This window comes from Hemiscyllium ocellatum, chromosome 6 (genome assembly GCF_020745735.1).
Source record: "Hemiscyllium ocellatum isolate sHemOce1 chromosome 6, sHemOce1.pat.X.cur, whole genome shotgun sequence".
Lineage (NCBI taxonomy): Eukaryota > Metazoa > Chordata > Chondrichthyes > Orectolobiformes > Hemiscylliidae > Hemiscyllium > Hemiscyllium ocellatum.
Window position 1 is genome coordinate 79,561,009 of NC_083406.1, and position 20,430 is coordinate 79,581,438.

A 20,430-nucleotide genomic window follows, 5' to 3' on the forward strand; every position below is an offset into this window, starting at 1 on the left:
CAATCTCTGAAGAGAAGTTTGGATCCTGTTGTTTAACCACTATAACCCGGCTCTCCCAGGAGTAATACTCCGATCAGCAAAGCAGTCAGGTTCAGATGCATGTAAATCATCTCTCTACATCAAAGTGCATGAAAGGGCTTCTTTCAGTAATAATTATTAATGAATGATACCATTTTGTTATTAAAAATATTAGCTGGATATCTGGATAGCCAATTCAAGAGGAAATTGGGACACGAATACAAAACTGAACTGTTACCTGGTCGGGATCCCATCTGATTAGATAGTTGGCTTTGTTGAGGCTTTTCACTGAACCACAGTCTTATCAGGAAAGGTGAACAAGATGATCTTTCCAAACAGGAAATGAAGGATTTCGATTTAAAAGACCTCAGTGGGGCTTACAAGGGCAACACTGGGTGAAGCATTCAAGATATGTGGGAAGCAGGAAACTGGTGCAGAATGGAGGCAAGTCCAGAAAGCTGCCTCCTCCACAGTTCTCAGATTCACCTCTGGTAAACATTGTGAACATGGTGAAGTCAAATAATACAATCCCTCTTCTCTGATAAAGGGAGAAAGCGGCTGGCCAGTCCCACTGGGTAGGTGTGGTTGTACGTAGCAGAGAAAATGAACTGCCTGAGTAAAGTGCTCAGGACTGGGACCCATTGTTTAGTGACATTATGTGGTTCAGGAAGGTGAGAGGCCTAAAGCCCTCAGCTGGCCACGATCATGCTCTCATCCCCCGCCCCTGCTCCCATTCAGCACTCCTCTGAGGAACACCACCTTGTTGTCACACATATGCCACCCTCTCCAACCTCCTCCTCAAATTTCCACCTCAACAGTCAACAGGTAAACCCGTGCTCATACAATTTCTCAAACTCTCCTCAAATGTTATCATTCACTCCTCCATTCTCAATCCACTTCTAACACCCATTGCTCTCTGCCTTTTCTCACCACAGAACACGTGAACTCATAACTCGGGGAAGAAGGGACCGGAGGTGGATCTGCAGCTATGGCCAACTTGGCCATGTTAGAAAAAGAAGCCGTTAGAGGGACCTGGTGATGCAGCACTGCCACTTGGTATCACTCATGTTGAATTGATCTCACCAAAACATTAAATGTTGTGATGTAAATTGGCTAATGGCATATAATGTGGACAAATGTGAACGTTTCCATTTTGGCAGAGTACTATTTAAATTGCAGAACTCGGTGGTACAAGGAATGTAGGTATCCTGGTACATGAATCACATAAGGTTAGTATGCTGGTACAGCACATGATTAGGAAAGCAGTTGGAATATAGGGGAATGGAGTATAAAAGGAAGGACGTTTTCTTGTGGCTGCAATGAAAATTGGTGAGTCCACATCTGGAAATATCATGCCCAATACTGGTCTCCTTTTTTGAAAATAATGACACATTTGCTTGAAAAGAAGGACAGAGAAGGATCACTTGCTTATCCCGGAGATGAAGGTTCTATCATATGGAGAAAGGTTGAACAGGTTAGGCCTTTATCCATTGGAGTTTAGAAAACTGAGAGACGATCTTACTGAAACAGATAAGATCCTGAGGGGCATCAATAGGGCGAATACCTGAAAATGTTTTCTTTTGTGGGAGAGACTAAAACTCGGGGATGTCATTTAAAAATAGGAGGTTGCCTTTTTAAGACAGAGGAGAGTTTTCTTTCTCAAAACACTGTTAGAGCATAGAATTTACTTCCCCAAAAGGTAGTGGATACTTCTAAAAATATACAAGGCTGAGTTAAATAATGTGTGTAGTAGACTAGGGAATCAAGGGTAGTGAGGGTACAGGCAGGAAAATGGAGATGAGATTGCAAGCAGATCAGTCGCAATCCTATTGAACAATGGAGCAGGTTTAAAGGGCCAAATGGCCTAATTGTGCTCCTAATCCTATAATTCCATGTTCGTTATTTGAACCATTCCTCTCCAAGGTCAGTGTGAGTTTCTCTGCCAGCCCGTTGAGCAGCTGCTCCTGCCTGGCTACATTGAGTTCCTCATTTGCTTTTTCATCCAAGTCTACCTCTTCAATAGAAGGTAATGAAGCTTCCTTTGCATTACTTAATTCCTCTTTACAGTGCTATGTTGTTCATGGTACAGCAGGTGACTACCATTCTGGAGATCCTTGTTTGTGCATATTGAAGGTGCACACTGAAGGACACCCCAGGATTTTTCATGGCACCTGGATCTCAGCAAGCCAGTAGTTAGTTAAATGTGGCCTTGTTGTAACTTTCCTCAATGATGTTGGCAGAGCTGCTGGCTGGGGGCCATTAGCCAGGCCCTCAGAAGATAGCACTCATCTCAAAAGACCCACCTGTTCAAATCGCTTGAAGGTGCGAATACCCATCACACCCACATCTGATCTCCCTTGGCAGAGGAAATGCTGTTCGAACATTGCCACATGAGATTCAATGCTTCTCAAGTCTATTTCAGGATTGTGTAATCTTAAAAACAAGAAAAGTTGTTTCAAAAAATGTTGTCGAAAACAATTTCTGAAGAGCTATATTGCTGTTATTCAAATAATAAACAATAGTACATTTATTAACGTCTATGCAACATAGCTTTACTGACACTTGTATTAATATCAATGAAAAGGGATGTTTGATTATCAACAACATTTTAAAGATTTCAACCAGAAGTCATTGATTGGATATAAATACAATGCTAAAATAGTTAATGAAAAATACAATGTAAAAGAAGTTTAAAAAAATTATATAAGCCATTTAATTTAAAAAAAAACTAGCAATTTTTGTTGCTAGACTTGTTTGGGGAGTTCTTTGATTTCTGGACTCTGATATCATCTCCATTTTCAAGCTTTCATTGTTTAATTGGCTACTCAATTTGCACCTTATTAAAGTCATATTTGATAACAATCATTCACACTGGAGTTAAATGTGTCTGCTGATTGGTGATAGCTTTTTAGCAATATGCTTATTAAGATTTTATGTCTTGTTATTGGTTGAATTGCTTATTGCAAATGTACTATGTAAAGAGGTTAGCTAAAATTGTTGTAAATGTAAATAAATTAGTTCATTCATCTCGTAATTCTGGATTCTGTTCTTCAGTTCTTCTCTTCTTCACAGCCATTTCCAAATCATCAAAATTTGTCCCTTTGGTGATTTTTCAGCTTGACTGCATGCAACGCACATGCTCATCAACACAGCTCAGCGTTAGTGCCAGAGTCAGTGAGCCCTTTTATTGATTAATGTTCCTGCCTGCATGTGTTCATCAGCGTAGCCTAGGACCATCAAAGGCACTTCTGTTACAATTGACTCTCTTTGTTGGAGATTCACCGGATCACAGATTGAGAATCCATGAGAAGCATAGGAATAAGAGTAAGCGATTCAGTGTGATCGTGGCTGATTGAACACATCAATGTCTTTTTACCCATTTCATCCCTATTACCTTGTATGCCACTGGTAATCAGAAATCTTAATCTTAACCATACTTAACAACTAGACATCTGCAACACTCTGTGGTATAGAATTCCAAAGGTTGATAACCCTCTGAATAAAATAGCTTCTCCTCCTCTCAGACCTAAATGACACCCTTCTTGTTTTTAAATTGTACCTCCTGGTTCTAGACTCCCTAGCCTGGGGGAAACATCTTATCCGCATCTACTCTGTCCATCCCTTTAAGTATTTTGTAAGTTTCAATGAGATCATGCCTTATTCTTTGAAACTCTAGAGAACAAAGGCTCAGTTTGGCCAGTGTCTCTTCTAAAACAGTCCTGGTGTTGCAGGAACAAGTCGGGGAACCTTCATTACTCTCTCTCCATGGCAATAATACCTTTCTTGAGATAAAGTGCAGTCTAACCAAGCTGCTATACAACACAGGGTAATAAATACTGTTTGACAATGTGCCAGATTTTGTCATTTATTGAGCTTCTCAATTGACTAGCCAGGACTCAGTTGGCTGAAATCTTTTATTGATTAAACTACCTGCAACGGCACAACCCATGTGATCGGATGGTAAGTGATAGTGAAAGATGTTATTATTCCTGATGAAGCATTCAACCGATATGACTTTTTAGATAACTAATAAAGCTATGTCTCTTTTGTTTTGGCTTTGGGAACACGTTGGGGGTACATTGTCTAAAAGTGCATGGAGTTAATGTTTGAAAGGTGCTTTCATTTGGGAGCCACTGGGGAATGACACATCAAACCCCTGGGTACTACATGTAACTCAAGATCCACAGGTTTCTGACCCATCTGTAGTTGGATAATATTGGAAAAATAATTAATGTTGCTGAGGGTGCAGAACCCTTAAACTTTATTTTATGGGAAGGTACAGAAGAAATCTTAATTTCAGCAAAATATCATGCATCTATCTAAGCACATCAAAATTAACTTCAGATTCTTTATGTAGTTCCTCTCAATGTCAAAAAATCTTTAAATTAATCCTGCATCAGTTTTGTTCTAGGAGAAAGTGAGGTCTGCAGATGCTGGAGTATCGGAGCTGAAAATGTGTTCCTGATGAAGGGCTTATGCCCGAAATGTCGAATTTCCTGTTCCTTGGATGCTGCCTGACCTGCTGTGCTTTTCCAGCAACACATTTTCAGCTCAGTTTTGTTCTATCGAAGTCCTGAGTTACGTTGGTCTCAATGACATTCCAAAGTTTTGATGGTTTATATTTAGTATCTTCAACTGGAACTGAGGGTTTAAAGGGGTAAAACATCTCTTTTGCATCTGGGATCTAACTGTGGTGAAAACATTGTGAACCTACCCCAAAGCTATCTTTGATGCTAAATTGGTTGCCTCCATCAGAGAGAGACGGAGGGATTGCTAATGTTGAAGTCACTAATTCAGGCTACACCAGTAGGCTGAAGATATTTTCTAATCTTCCAGTTTGATTGATTAGATTAGATTAGATTCCATACTGTGTGCACACAGGCCATTTGGCCCAAAAAGTCCACACCAACCCTCCGAAGGGTAACCCACCAGACCCATTCTCCTATATTTACCCCTGACTACCGTACCTAACACTATGGGCAATTTAGCATGGCCAATTCACCTGATCTGCACATCTTTGGATAGTGGGAGGAAACCAGAGCACCCAGAGAAAACCCGCATTTACAATGGTCTGAGGCTGGAATCAAACCCAGGTCCCTGGGGCAGCGGTGCTAACCACTGAACCACCATGCTGACCCATTCTGAGGTATTATCGCACATCTCTGAGCAGGTGGCACTTGAATTTGAGTCTCCTGGATCAGAGAAACGGGCACTTTCACTGCATCGTAACAATAGGTTGCAATTTCACAAGACTGGAACTGCTGATCAGGGCAGAGGGGTGGTTAAGGGCTGAGAGTATAAACAATATTGCAACACTCAAAATCCCTCCCCTCAGCATCAGATAACTCACTAAACATAATTTAAAAGGGTAATCTTCTGTTCTTATGTGACCTCCACTTTGAACGTTTGTGGGTGGCAGGGTGGCACAGTGGTTAGCACTGCTGCCTCACAGTGCCAGAGACTCAGGTTCAATTCCCGCCTCAGGCAACTGACAGTGTGGAGTTTGCACATTCTCCCTGTGTCTGCATGTCCGGTTTCCTCCCACAGTCCAAAAATGTGCCCGTTAGGTGAATTGGCCATGCTAAATTGCCCGCGGTGTCAGGTGTAGGGGAATGGGTTGCTGTTTGGCAGGTCAGTGTGGACTTGTTGGGCTGAAGGGCCTGTTTCCACACTGTAAGTAATCTAATCTAAATCTCTATGTTGTCTTTTTCTACAACCTTAGCAAGTGTTGGACTTCATCGCATAATCATTTTGAGACTGTGCAGAACCATCAGGGAATTGGATCACTTTTTAATACCCTTTGAAGGGATTTGGTGCTAAAATAGCCATCTACCCATCTATAGATTTTTTAAAAAAATTGTCTCATGCGATATGGACATTGCTGGCTCAGCCACCATTTATTGGCCTTCACTAATTGCTCTTGAGAAGTTGGTGGTGAACTCCCTCCTTGAACCAGGCGAACATGAGGACTGCAGATGTTGGAGATCAGAGTCAAGATTAGAGTGGTGCTGGAAAAGTACAGCAGGTCAGGCAGCATCTGAGGAGCAGGAAAATCAACGTTTCGAGAAAAAGCCCTTCATCAGGAATGAGGCAGGAAGCTTCCGGGGTGGAGAGATATATGGGGGAGGGGGAGTGGGGGGGGGGGGGGGGGGGGAGGGGTGATGAGAGCTGGGGAGAAGGTAGCTAAGAGTGCAATAGGTGGATGGAGGTGGGGATAAAGGTGATAGGTCAGAGAGGAGGGTGGAGCAGATAGATGGGAAGGGAGATTGGCAGGTAGCACAGGTCATGTGGATGGACATGGTCAGGTGCTGAGTTGGAAAGTTGGAACTGAGGTAAGGTGGGGGAGGGGAAATGAGGAAGCTGGTGAAGTCCACATTGATGCCCTAGGATTGAAGTGTTCTAAGGTGGAAGATGAGGCGTTCTTCCTCCAGGTGTCAGGTGGTGAAGGAATGGTGATGGAAGAGGCCCAAGACCTGCATGTCCTCAGCAGAGTGGGAGGGGGAGTTGAAATGTTGGGCCACAGGGCGGTGGGGTTGATTGGTGTGGTGTCCCAGAGATGTTCCCTACAGTGCTGTGTGAGAAGGCGTCCCAATTCCTCCGCCTCTGCCATATCTGCTCCCAGGAGGACCAGTTCTACCACAGAACACACTAGATGGCCTCCTTCTTTCAGGACCGTAATTTCTCTTCCCATGTGGTTGAAGATGCCCTCCAACGCATCTTGTCCACGTCCCGCCCCTCTGCCCTCAAACCGCACCCCTTCAATCACAACAAGGACAGAACCTCCCGGTCCGTACCTTTCACCCGACCAACCTCCGCATAAACTGCATCATCCGCTGACATTTCCACCACCTACAAATAGACTCCACCACCAGGAATAAATTTCCCTCCCCACACCTATCTGCTTTCCGCAAAGACCATTCCCTTCGTGACTACCTGGTCAGGTCCAGGCTCCCCAACAACCCATCCTCCCATCCTAGCACCTTCCCCTGCCACCGCAGGAATTACAAAACCTGTGCCCACACCTCCTCCTTCACCACCATCCAAGCCTTAAAGGAGCCTTCCACATCCACCAATATCATTGTATCTGTTGCTCCTGATGCAGTCTCCTTTATACTGGCAAGACTGGCAACTAGCCAGTTGTCAGCCGAAGCTTGAAATTGTCTATATCTCATTGCATTTTGACATGGACTGGTTCAATATCTGAGCAATCACAAATGGTACTGAACATTGAGCAATCATCAGTGAACCTCTGACCTTAGGAATGGTCATTGATGAAACAGCTGATGATGGTTGGGCCTCAGACACTAAACTGAGGAACTCCTGCAGAAAGGTCCTGGAGCTGAGATGCCTGACCTCCAACTAGCACGGCCATCTTCCTCTGTGCCAGGTATGACTCCAACCAGTGGAGGCTTTCCCCTGGTTCCCATTGACTCCACTTTGGCTAGGACCCCTTGATGCCACATACAGTCGAATGCAGCCTTGATGTCAAGGGCTGTCACTCTCACCTCATGTCTGGAATTCAGCTCTTTTGTCCATGTTTGAACTAATGAGGTCAGGAGCTGAGTGGCCCTGGCAGAACCCAACTGGACGTCAGTGAACAGGTTACTGCTGAGCAGTTGCTGCTTGATAGCACTGTTGATAACCCTTTCAATCACTTTACTGATGATCAAGACTGGATTTTAGGACCTATTTGACTGGGTTGGATTTTCCTACTTTTTCTGCACAGGATATATCTGTATATCTGGGAAATTTACACATTGTTGGGTAGATTCCAGTGTTATAACTATTCTGCAACCACTTAGCTAAGGGGGTAGTAAGTTCAAGAGCACTTAAATATTATTGTTGGATTGTTGTCAGGGCCCAAAGCCTTTGCAGTATCCAGTGTCTGCAAGAATTTCTAGATATCACAGAGTGAATTGAAATGGCTGACGACTGGCATCTGTGATGCTGGTGACCTCTGGAAGACACCAAAATGGATCATCCACTCAGCATAACTATCTAAAGATCATTTCTTCAGCTTTATCCTTTGCACAGATGTGGTAGGCACCCCAATCAATAAGGATGGGGATATTTGTGGAACCTTCTCCTCCAGTGTTCTGTTTAATTGTCCACCATCATTCACAGTGAGATGTAGCAGGACTGGAGAGCTTAGATCTGATCCGCTGGTTGTGGGATGGCTTCGCTCTACCTGTCACTTGCTGCTTATGCTGTTTGGCATGCAAGTAGTCCTGCTTTGTAACTTAACCAGGTTCATACCTCACTTTTAGGTACACTTGGTTCCTGGCATGCTCTCCTGCACTCTTTATTAAACCAGGGTTGATCCTCTGTTTTGATGGTAATGCCAGAGTGGGAGCTATGTCAGGACATGAGGTTGCAGATTATGTTGGAGTATGATTTTGCTGCTGATGGTCCGTAGTGCTTCATCCCCAGTCTTGAGTTGTTAACATGACAATAATAACGCTGGATAATTTAAGCCCCTCAACCCTGCGCCACCATTGTAGATCATGGCTGATCATCTACCTCAATGCCATAGTCCTGCAGTATCCCCATAGTTCTTGATGTCATTAGTAACCAAACATCTATCAACTTCTGAACATTGTTAGTTAATAACTGAACTTTCACAGACCTTTGGGCATGCTAACGATTTCCTAATCCCTAAGTAAAGAGATTCTTCCTCATCTGAACACTAAATGACTTGCTTTTAACTTTTTTTTAAAACCCCCCACACTGCCACCTAACTGCAGTAGTGATTATTTTTTCCCCAGCACCCATGTTGTGTGTGTGCAGGTGTGAGACATGGTGAGAGACACGGTGAGAGACACAAGGTGTACAATCTTTATTCCGTTTCCACCACCAGGAAGAAGGGAAACACCCGAGTGGCCAGTGACAGGCAGTGCCCTTCACATCAAAGGGCAATGCTGTGTGATCAAACAGTGAAGGGGAGGGCAGGGATTAAATCAAAATAGCGCTGGTGGAAATAATGCACTCCACTCCCTGCGGCACCCACCTCTCCCTGAACAACTCCAGGGTGTTGGTGGATACGGCGTGCTTCTTCTCCAGAGACACCCGGGCTCTAGCGTAACTGTGGAAGGGGGCAGACAGTCGGCCCTAATGATCCCCTCCACGGCCCGCTGCCTGGACCTATTTATGGCCAGTTTGGCCAGGCCCAGGAGGTCTTCAGACTTGCCCTCCCTCCTCCGTACTGGGTGCCCAAAGATCAGGAGCATGGGGCTGAAGTGCAACCAAAAGCAGAGGAGAAGGTTTTTGAGAAAATCAAAAAGGGAGTGCAAACTCCCACACCCAATATACACGTGGTCCACGGACTCCACAGCACCGTGAACCATCGCAATCTGCGGTTGCAGGGACCGCTGATCCCTGAGAGAAAGGGGGAGGACTCCCGCGTAGAGGGCCCTCCACTGGGGATCCCCACCGCCCGGTGACGAATGGGCGTGCCAAAGCGTGTCCGGGCGGTGGATGAGGGAGAAGAGGTGGACGGTGTGCAGCAGCAGTTGATACAGGACCCGCCTTTTTACATCCTTTAAAAGGGACAAAATTAAAATTCCGGAGGCGGCTCAGATTGTGGGGCACAGGCTCCTGCGGGAAGTACGGGACCTTGGGGCCAATGTGAAATTCCGTCCGGCTGGAGTGAGCGCGGACGGGATCCCACCGCACACCTGAGCATCCTCCAACTGGTGCACTGTGTTGGGTCCGAGCATCGCTGTTTTAAGGCGTTGGATGGGCGGTGGCCACATACCGGACATCTACCACTGCCCTGCTTGCTATGTCCTGTGGCAGCGTCCAGCCCAGGCCCCCAGCACGTCCCCGACCCTGGTCACCCTCGTCGCTATGGCCATCCCCTCCGACAGCCACTCGAACCCACATGGCTTTTAATCTGAGACTGTGTTAATTGGTTTCGGGTGCCAAAGTCAGAGGTAACATCATTTCTGCATCTACTCTGTCCTTGCCCTTAAGAATGTTCTAAGTTTCTATGAGATTGCCTCTCATTCTTCTAAAGTCCAGTGAATACAGGCTCAGTCTCCTTACTATCTTCTCACACAACAGTCCCACCACTTCTATTATACTGTATGGCAAGTGTATCCTTTTTCAGGTGCGGTGTCTAGAACTTTACATAATATTTCAGGTGGGGTTTCAGCAGTGTTCTATACAATTGAAGCAAGATGTATTTGCTCTTGTACTCAATAACGTCTAATACAGGTGATTCTGCTGCAATGCACGTTTCTTTAACATGAATTCACTGTAACATGACTGATGATTGATGGCACTGTTTCTAGAACATGGTCTTTTAAAATGGGTGTTGGCTGTAACGCAATTATATGACCAACACATTAAGCGCTGTATCTAAAGTGTGATTTTTCTATAATGTGGGGTTGCACAAGAACACAACCATCATGTAATAGAAGATCTACCTGTATACCATTTGCCTTCTGAATTGTTTGTTGCATCTGCATACTGTTTTCAGTAACTTGTGGAAAAAGTTGTGTAGGCCATTTTGGACATTAACACACTAAAGAAATACTTCCACCAAACTTGATAACCTCACACTTGCCCACATTATATTCCATCTCTTACCCACCCACTCAATCTTCTTATATCCCTCAGAAGCCTCTTTGGACTCTCCTCACAACCCAGATTTAGTATTGGCATACTTGGCTACAAAACCTGTTCTGAATCAATCATTAATAAACAGGAAATCATGAGAAATGACCTCAGAGAACTTGACCTTTGTCTCAATTTGTTTCCAGGCAGTCAGTGAGAATTGAGTGTGGACGGTGTATCAAAGACACATGAGGCCTGAAATGCATTTGAGAAGAAGGATTAGAATTTTAAAGTTCAGGCCATATTAACTGGGAGCTAATATAGGTCTGTGAGCCTGGGGGCAAAGAGAGCTAGTGTAGACTTGATAAGTTGAATGGCCTGTTTCTGCACCCTACTATGACCAGGCAAATAACAAAGAAGTGGGAATTATTTGACGAACATGATATAATGGTAAATCCAATGATTTTTTTTGTTTTTTGTTCCTTCTTTGGTTATTGAAATAGAAAAGATAAATTTTAATTTATGCTCATGAAAACATTAGTGTAATTTGATGTCTTCAGAGCAGATGAGAATGAAGTCAGAGTACAAGGGATTGTAACTTTTAGGATGTGCAGAGGGAAAGGCCACAGTGGGTGGATGCATCAAGTACGTAAATCTTAAAAATACACAATTTTTCTTTATATTAGAGTCAAAGCTGTATAAAACATGAGGAATATGTAATATTGACCTTCAAACCTACATATTCCCATTTTAAGTAAATGATTGGAGGCCCTCCTACACCCACCTCTCCTCCTTTCCAATTCTTGTGCCAAGATCTCAAAGCTTGATGTGAAAACTTCAGTGCATATTCTCTTGCATATTTAATCATCACTCAAACTACAATATCCCATTGATTTCTAAAAGCATTGTCCCAACACTTCTTGTAGACACAATACACGTCACCATGAAGGGGAAAAATAAAGAGGCCATAGTTGTTTGAGAGCAGGCACAAATAGTTACTGCAGAACCCCCATTAGTAGCATCTGCTGTCTGGGAAAATGGGAGCTATGGTTATATCTTAAGTTGTTTTTCTTAGTGTTGAGGCTGTAAAGTACCTGATCGAAAGCTGAGACACTGTTGTTCAAGCCAGCACTAAGCTTCATTGAAATGTGACTTCTTGGAACATATGATCAAGAGTAAGTCTATACTTTCAACCAACATAATCAAAGATCCTTCCCAGCCCACCTATACTCTCTCCTGCCCTCTTCCACAGGTAGAAGGTATAAAAGTTTGAATACACATATGAATAGAGTCAAGAAAAGCTTCTTCCCCGCTGTTATCAGACTTTCGAGTGGACCTCTCAAATGTTAATTCTGATCTTTTTCTGCACCTTCTCTTTGACTGTAACACTGTATTCTGCATTCTGTTCTGCTACCCTGATGCACTGTCTATAGTAAAATCTGCCTGTAGAGCACTTATAGCAACATTTCTCACTGTATCTTGGTACATGTGACAACAATAAATCAATAAATAAATCAATGAGTCATTTCTCCGCTCAAGTCTGTTTCACCATTCAATGGCTGATCTGTGATTTAAATCTGTCTCTCCACATCTTCATACTTTTGAATAATTAAATTCTAACAATCTCAGTTTTAGGTTTAGTGATTGATTTAGCATCAATTGTCATTTACAAAAAGATTTACGAGTTTCGACAATCCTTTCCTTGAAGAAATGTTTCCAAATTTCATGCCTGACAGGTCAGGCTCTAAATTTTCGACAGTGCTCCAATTTCCTAGAACCAGTAAAAACAGTTCTTTTCCATCCAATCAATCTGTGCCCCTTAATATACTGAAGTTCAACCAAATCATCCTCTAACCATCTAAATTCCAAGGAATTATTTTTTAAATGCTCCTCATCGCTTGACTGCATCCAGGTATCATTCAAGTAAATCCACACTGCAGTCTCTCCAAGGCTAAATAATACTTTTTCAGGTGTAGTGCCTGTATCGTTTGCATTTCTCCACATGTGGTCTAACAAGGGTTTTGTACAAATGAAATGTAATTTTTATCACCTTGGCCAGTATTCCATTCCATTTGCCTTTTTGATTATTTTCTACATCTGTTTATGATGTTTTACTGAACTCTACACCTGGATGAACGAGTCTTTTTGGTGTCTCCCAATTCCAACTTTCCACCATTTAGAAAGTATCCTATTCCATCGTTTTTAGATCTTAAGTGGATGACCTTACATTTGCCCACATTGAAATTCACTTGCCATAGTTTTCCCCATTCTCTTAATATTTTAATATCTTTGTCATTTTATACTTTTATCGATACCGCTTCCAATGTCACCTACTGAAGTACTGTCAGCAAATTTGGATCTTTGAATTTCTAGCCTTTTATTTATATGTGAATAGTTAAATGGCATTAAAATGAGAAGTAGGACAGATTGCAAGCCATAATGGGGGATTGTACATGAAAGTGGAGAACACGTTCAGGATACTATTTGAGAGAGAATAAGATACTGCCAAAGTCGTAATGAATGAACAAATGGTTGAAACAAAGGATGCACTAAAAATCAATAAAGAGAGGTCTTCAGAATGGCTGGATAGAGGATTCAATCCCACGTCCCCAAAACATTAACCTGCTCCTCTGAATGCTTAGTTCCATGACATTACCATACATCACTGCCTCCAGTGCATACAGACATCTGAGACCTGAGGCCTACCTTCACACCCTACATGACATGCCTCTGTACAACAATCAAATCATTCAAATTTTAAATTTACATTCTTCTGTTCCTCTGAAAATTGACCATACCATTCATCTGAAGGCAACAAAGTAGAAGCCAGAAGAATGAAGAATTCAAATAAAGTCATAATTTATTAAAATAATCATTAATCCAGCTCCATTAAATTGCTTCAAGCACTCCAGTGAACTACCTGTGTGACTAAAACCTCTTTCTCATCCATTTCTTATTAGTCTTACATGGTGTAACTTGTGGATTCAGTCGAGCTGGAGACATGTTGCTCATTTTCTTGCTTTGAGATATGAGATACCCATGACAGACCATGACAGGAGTTCTGGAGACTGTGAGAAATTGGCAGAGACCACTCATCTTTGTGCAGAAACAGACTTGGTTAACATGACAGGAGGCAGGGTATGGGGTGAGGGGAAGGGCAAGGGTTGAGAGTGGTAACATCATAACGAGATTCTCCACTGCCTGTTCCCTTTTTCCCTCTCAAGACCCATCTTCCCTGCTTGTCAAGAGTATTATTGGAGTTACACCTGGACACAGGAAGACGGCTATGGTTACTCAATTACCTCCACTGCACAGGACATCTCTGCAGGAGTTCCTCATTGATGTGTCCTAAGCCCAAACCTCTTCAGTTGCTTCTTAAATGACTTTCCATTATAAGGTTAGAAATGGAGATGTTCACTGACAATTGCACAATTTTTAGTACCTTTAACAACAACTCAGGCACTGAAACATTCCGGGTCTATATGCAATAAGACAGTATCTGGACAGCATTCAGATTTGGACAGATGCATGGTAAGTAACTATTAGTCCCACTGATGGCACATGAATATCATTGATCATCACAGACTTTTGGAAATCCAACCAATATGCAAAGCTGATGTTACAGGAAGCTGGAGCAACAGCACATCATTTTCCACTTAGGCCCATTGCAGCCTTCAGGACGTCACACTGAATTCAATGACTAAGAGCTTGAATATTGTCTTCCATTTTGATTACACCTTCTTCTCCCCAGTGTCTTACTTACATGTGTTTCCTCTCAGAAGGGTGGACCTGTTCTCTACAATTCACACCCATTTTATACCTCTACTTCTCTCTTACTGTCATTAGCACACCCGTTGTCATTTGCTCAGGCATCATCACTATCTGTTCCACTTCCTCCTCACCACCCTCCCTCGTCTGACAGCAGCATAAAAATGATCATTTTCAATCCCATTTCAGTTCCAAAGAAGTCATTTAATCTGAAATGTTCGCACTGTTTCTTTCTCCTCAGATGTTGCCAGAGCAGCTGAGTTTCTCCATTTTTAGATCTTCAGCTTCCATAGTATTTTATATTTACCTGCAAAACTGATCCTCCTCTGGGCTTTAAAGGCTTCATGTGTGGTGAAGCTGATATAATTCATAGCATCTGCAGCCTGGGTGGTGAATCTGGGAACAAGTGACTATCCTATCCCTGAAATGTCTCCAGAAGATCCCTAAAAGCAACTAGTAGTAAAACAAGTTAGGGTTGTAGTTGGTTTGATTCCTTTTCTTGGGATCTGCTTCCTTGGGGGAGATCACAGCACTGAAGGTCAGACTTGCCTTCAACAATGATTGCTGCTCCTTGGAAGATAAGGGAATAAATCATTTAAACATAAAGCATGAAACATTTATATGGAGCACCCACATAGCAGGATTTTAGGCGGATTATATCACTTACATAACCAGAATATATGTTCCACTATAGTTCTCTTTTCAGTTGCAATCAATAGATGCTACTAAAGGGATAGAATAAAATCATTTTGTACTAAATAAAGAATAGACTATTCTTCAGCAAAGGTTATTTATTTTTTGATTTGAAATAGTAATCTGATAGTTCTGTTGCATTGTAACTTATTCTATGAAAGGTGAAGTATTTATTAAATCTGACTCTAGTATTATAATCGTTGGAAGGAATCCGTTAGCTGGATGAGTAGAGTTTAGGTCAGAATGAAGCCAAAAATGCTATTTTCATCCCCATATTGGTTGTGGTAGCTCATAATGGCCTACATCCTCACCTTACCCCTGAGCTTGTGGTGTGGTTATTTTCAAGCTATACATTACTAATTGTCTCTCTCTCTCCTTAACAGAGAGAGATGTCCTTTGTGAACCATGGCTCCTAATTCTGTAATTCCCGACGATTAATGAATTGACTCAATGGGAGAGACTTCCATTTGGTGGTTAGAACTCCTACTGCCATTTTTGCTGCCAGGTCCCAACATTGTACAATGTTTGCAAAACACAGAAGTTGCATTACAAATTGAAACCAGCCAAATAACCCAGACTCTTGTTTGTAGCCCAATTAATGGTGGCGGCAGGAAGCAGGGCAAAGGGAGAAAGTAGGAAAAGGCAGTCCGTTTTTTTTTGGTGTCACTCTTGAAGTGCACTGAGAGGCATTAGTAGCATGGAGAAGCTTCCTATTCACTGCCAGCAGGGTAGGAATCCTGCAAAGCTAATCAAGAAGGCATGGCTGGTGACATTCCTGGGCTCTTCAGCAAAGTAGGGCTCCCTATAGATGTAGCGGCCACTGTTCTCACTGGCAGCTCACTAAGGTGGATCTGTGATTGCACTAACTTCACATAAGCACCAACTGTTCTATCCCCCTGCAGGGCCAATTGCAGAGAGAGAGAGAGAAAGCAGTGATGGCACTGCCAATCCAGTTCTGGTGGACTCGAGGAAGAAGCCGCCTCAGGGGCTGCACCATCTCCGCTTTCCAATTCAAAAGTCACCAGGGCACCTACTCACATTTTGATGGATACATTTTTAGAGACAGTGGAACAATGTGAAGTACACTGACATTGGCAGGACACATTTCACAGTCTGTAGCAGGCAACAGTCAGTGATGCAAATGGTGCACAGAGGAAGGAGTGGAGCCAGCTGCACCTTTGCTGGTGGTCCTATTTGGAAGTGCCATGAGAGAGCTGAGGAGGTGACCTATGATGATGAGGTGACAATGCCACACGGAGCTTCATCATCATCATCCTCTACCTCCATGGTGCTTCTGATGGGCAAAAGGTCCGTGATAGAACTGCTTTGAGATAGAAGCTACCTTCACGGTGTTGCCAGAGCAGCAGCCTTTGGAGATGCTTCCTGGCTCATTCACATTGAGAGCGAAGTCCATGAGCAGCTCAGACAGACAGTCAGATGCCTACCTTACCCTATGCACAGCCATTCTTGCTGAACCCCCCATACCCCATAACTTGAGCCTGTGAGAATCATAAGCTTAGGATCTCATTCACCCATCCCAAAGCTATCTTCTCCAAAATGATGTTTTGCCAAGTATGGTAGCAATCCTCCTAACTCTGTACAATTGGATGCCTGTGAATGAGGGTTTTAAAACAAATTAAATTCATTCACAGGCTGTGGGCATCCCTGGCTAGGCCAGCATTTATTGCCCATCCCTAACTGCCCAGAGGGCAGTTGAGAGTTCAACCACATTATTGTGGGTCTGGAATCATATGGAGGCTGGGCCAGGTATGGACAGCAGATTTCCTTCCCTGAAGGAGATGAGTGAACCAGATGGGTTTTTCTGACAATCAGAAATGTTTTCATGGTCATCAGTAGATTTTTAATCCCAAATTTTTTTTTATTGTATTCAAATTCCATTCAAATTCAAATTTGCAATCCTCTGTTTTTAATTATGTCTCTGGTTGCTACCCTTGTTCTGACTTGCTCCCTACCTTGTTGAACCTCCTTCCTTTCGTCTTTGTTGAAATCTTGCATGAATACCATGGTTTACAAAAAAAATTGAGTGGGTCAACTGTCAACTGAATGAGTTGACAGAAAAGTCATAAATTGCCTTGATTGACCTGTAGGAGCAAAGAGTCACATAACTAAAGTTAGAACAAAGGATTATGTTAAGCTTCAGTGACTAAGGCAGGGAGGGGCAAAACCGTCTAAAAGCTGCAAAAACGTGACAGAAATCCCACAACAAAGAATGCGACAAGTAACAAGTAACGTGTTGAGTAATACATTACTGAAAATGTACATTATGTACAGGGATGGGGGTGGGTGGGGGGGGGAGAAATAAACACTCAGAAAATCCACCAACATATGAAGAGATGGGGCGCAGTTGAAGACATGAAGAAATCCTACTGGCAGGATCCATTTTTCAGGGGCTTGAGAGAGCGGGTCACAGTTGAAAATGAAATGGTCTCACAGCTTCAGTAGATTCCCAAACATTGAATTTTGAGACAAGGTGAAGGAGGCTCCACTTGCATTGGCTGAATCCAATCTACAATTTGCAACCTCTTTACAATTGTACACAGAGAGAACCAATGCTAACTTGACACAGAGTCATAGTGTCATAGATGTCGGAAACAGACCCTTTAGTCCAACTCGTCCATGCCAACCAGATAGCCCAACCCAATCTGATCCCACCTGCCAGTCCCTGTCCCATATCCCTCCAAACCCTTCCTATTCATATACCCTTCCAGATGCCTTTTAAATGTTTCAATTGTACCAGCCTCCACCACTTCCTCTGGAAGCTCATTCCATACACGTACCACCCTCTGTGTGAAAAAGTTGCTCCTTAGGTCTCTTCTATATCTTTCCCCTCTCACCATCAACCTATGCCCTCGAGTTCTGGACTCCCCCACGCCAGGGAAAAGATTTTGTCTATTTATCCTAGCCATGCCCCTCATGATTTTATAAACCTCTATAAGGTCACCCCTCAGCCTCCACTCTTTTCTGAACCCTTTCAAGTTTCACGACATCCTTTAGATACGTCGAGAAAAACTTCTCATCTCAGAAATGGGTGATCGTGAGGAATTTCAATAACTACAAGTAGTTAACAAAAGGCTAGCCAAGGAAAAGGATGTTTATGTCCAAGTTGGATGGTGGCAACCTTCATCAGTCAAAAATTAGTAAACTTTATAACTGGCAGCTGGAATGCACATCTGATCAACACACCATGTACTTACTTCAGAGTTTATGCAGACAACAACTAGATAGATCAAGCTGAGGAGCTTCAGAATGCAGAAAGCTTGGGCAGATTTGAGCATCTGAAGGAGCTTGAAAATTTTAAAGTTTAACAAAAATTGCAGCAGCCTAGTTACTTTAAAGAGATTGTTGCATTAACAGCCTCACAACACAATGTAGTCTTGGCAGACCAATAAAGAGAAGCTCACAGTCGAAGTCAAGAAAGTCAAGTCGTCAAAAAATCCCTCACATTTAGTCACTATTCTCAAATAATTGACATATACAAAGTGATGCATTGCTGTTGGAAAAAGGATCTTTCACAGAAATCAGCAGAACTCCAAGATTGCTGTGTTGTTAACTGTGCAAAATATTTGCCTTCAATTAAAAGAGTGAAGACCAAAACGAAGCAGTAAGTAAGGACTCTTAAGAAAAGCACAGATCTTCCTCTAGGTTCACAGAAGAAGATCAATGATCACAGAAACTCAGAATTGTTACAGTGCAGAAGGCGGCCATTTAGCCTATCATGTATGTACCAGCTCTCTGATGTCTTATAATTTCACAGTTCTAGCATGACCTGCTTGCTCTCATATTCTATGCCTCATCTAGTAAGGCCAGCAACTGAAATGTCTTCTTAACCACTTTTTCTACCTGCCCTGCTACCTTCAGGCATCTATACATGTGCACATTGAGGTCCTTCTGATCTTCAGTATTTTCCAGAGACCTACTATTCATTGTGTATTCCCTTGCTTTGTTAGCCCTCCCCAACTGCATTATTTCTCACATTTCTGGGTTGATCTCATTTGCCACTGCTCTGTTCACCTGACTAGTCCATCAATATCCTACTGCTGTTTACTGCTATCCTCCACACTATTTACCACCCTACAAATTTTCATATCATTCAGGAACTTCTTGATCATAGCCCCTACATTAATGTCATTAATGTACACTATAACCATCACTATTCTAGTACTAAGCCCTCTTGATCCCCACTGGAAACAGACTTCCAGTCACAGAAACATCCCTTAACATCACCCCCTGTTGCCTGCCTATCAGCCAATCTTGGATCCAACATCCCAATTCGTCTTGGATCCCATGGGCTTTTACTTTCTGGCAGGTCTACCATGAGGGATCCTATTAAAAGCCTTGCTAAATTCCCTGTAGATGACAGTAACCTCATCAACATTCTCAGTTACCTCCTCACAAGATTTGTTCAAATTCATTAATTAGGAAACTTCCCTTAACAAATCTGTGGTGATGATCCCTGGCTACTTCCTGTCTCTCTTTCCATGAATATATTTTTCCCTTAGGATTATTTCTAATAACTTCCTCACCGCTGAGATTAGACTGACTGACCTTATATTTTCTGGTCAATCCCTTCATTCATTTTTAATAATTGGACAAAATTAGTAGTCCTCCAGTCTTTTGGCATTTCATCAATGGATTCGATAATTATTGTCCCAACCTCTTCCTCTACCTCTCTCAACAATCTGCAATAATTCACTTTGAAAGCTGCTGACTCTCTTGTACCTCCTTTCTCTCAATGTAAATGCTTTAAACATATCAGTCCTCCACACTGATGTCTATCCTTGTGGCATTCTTTTCCTTTGTGAAGACCAAAACGAAGCAGTAAGTAAGGACTGTCCATGTCTTCTGGGTCCACACTCATATCTCTACGGTCTCTAAGGGGTCATGTTCATTCATTAGTCATTCTCTTGCTTTTTCTATTTTTAAGTAAAAACCATTGGGTTTTCTATTATTCTACCCATCAATGCTTTCTTATACAGTGTCCTTGCTTTCTTAAGTTCCTTTTTAAATCATGCCTTGCACTTTTTTATACTCCTCCAGGCAATTATAGGGTCCATACAGTATGGAAACAGGCTCTTCAACCCATCCAACCCACACCAACCCCTCTGGAGAGCATCCCACCCAAACCCAACCTTTTACCCTATCCCTGTAACCCTGTATTTCCCATGGCCAATCCACCTAACCTACACATCCTTGGACACTAGGGGCAATTTAGCATGACCAATCCACCTAACTTAGACTGTGGTAGGAAACTTGAACACCCAGAGAAAACCCACACAGACACAGGGAGAATGTCCACAGAGTCAGTTGCCTGAGGCTTGAATCAAACCTGAGTCCCTGGCACTATGAGACTGCAGTGCTAACCACTAAGCCACT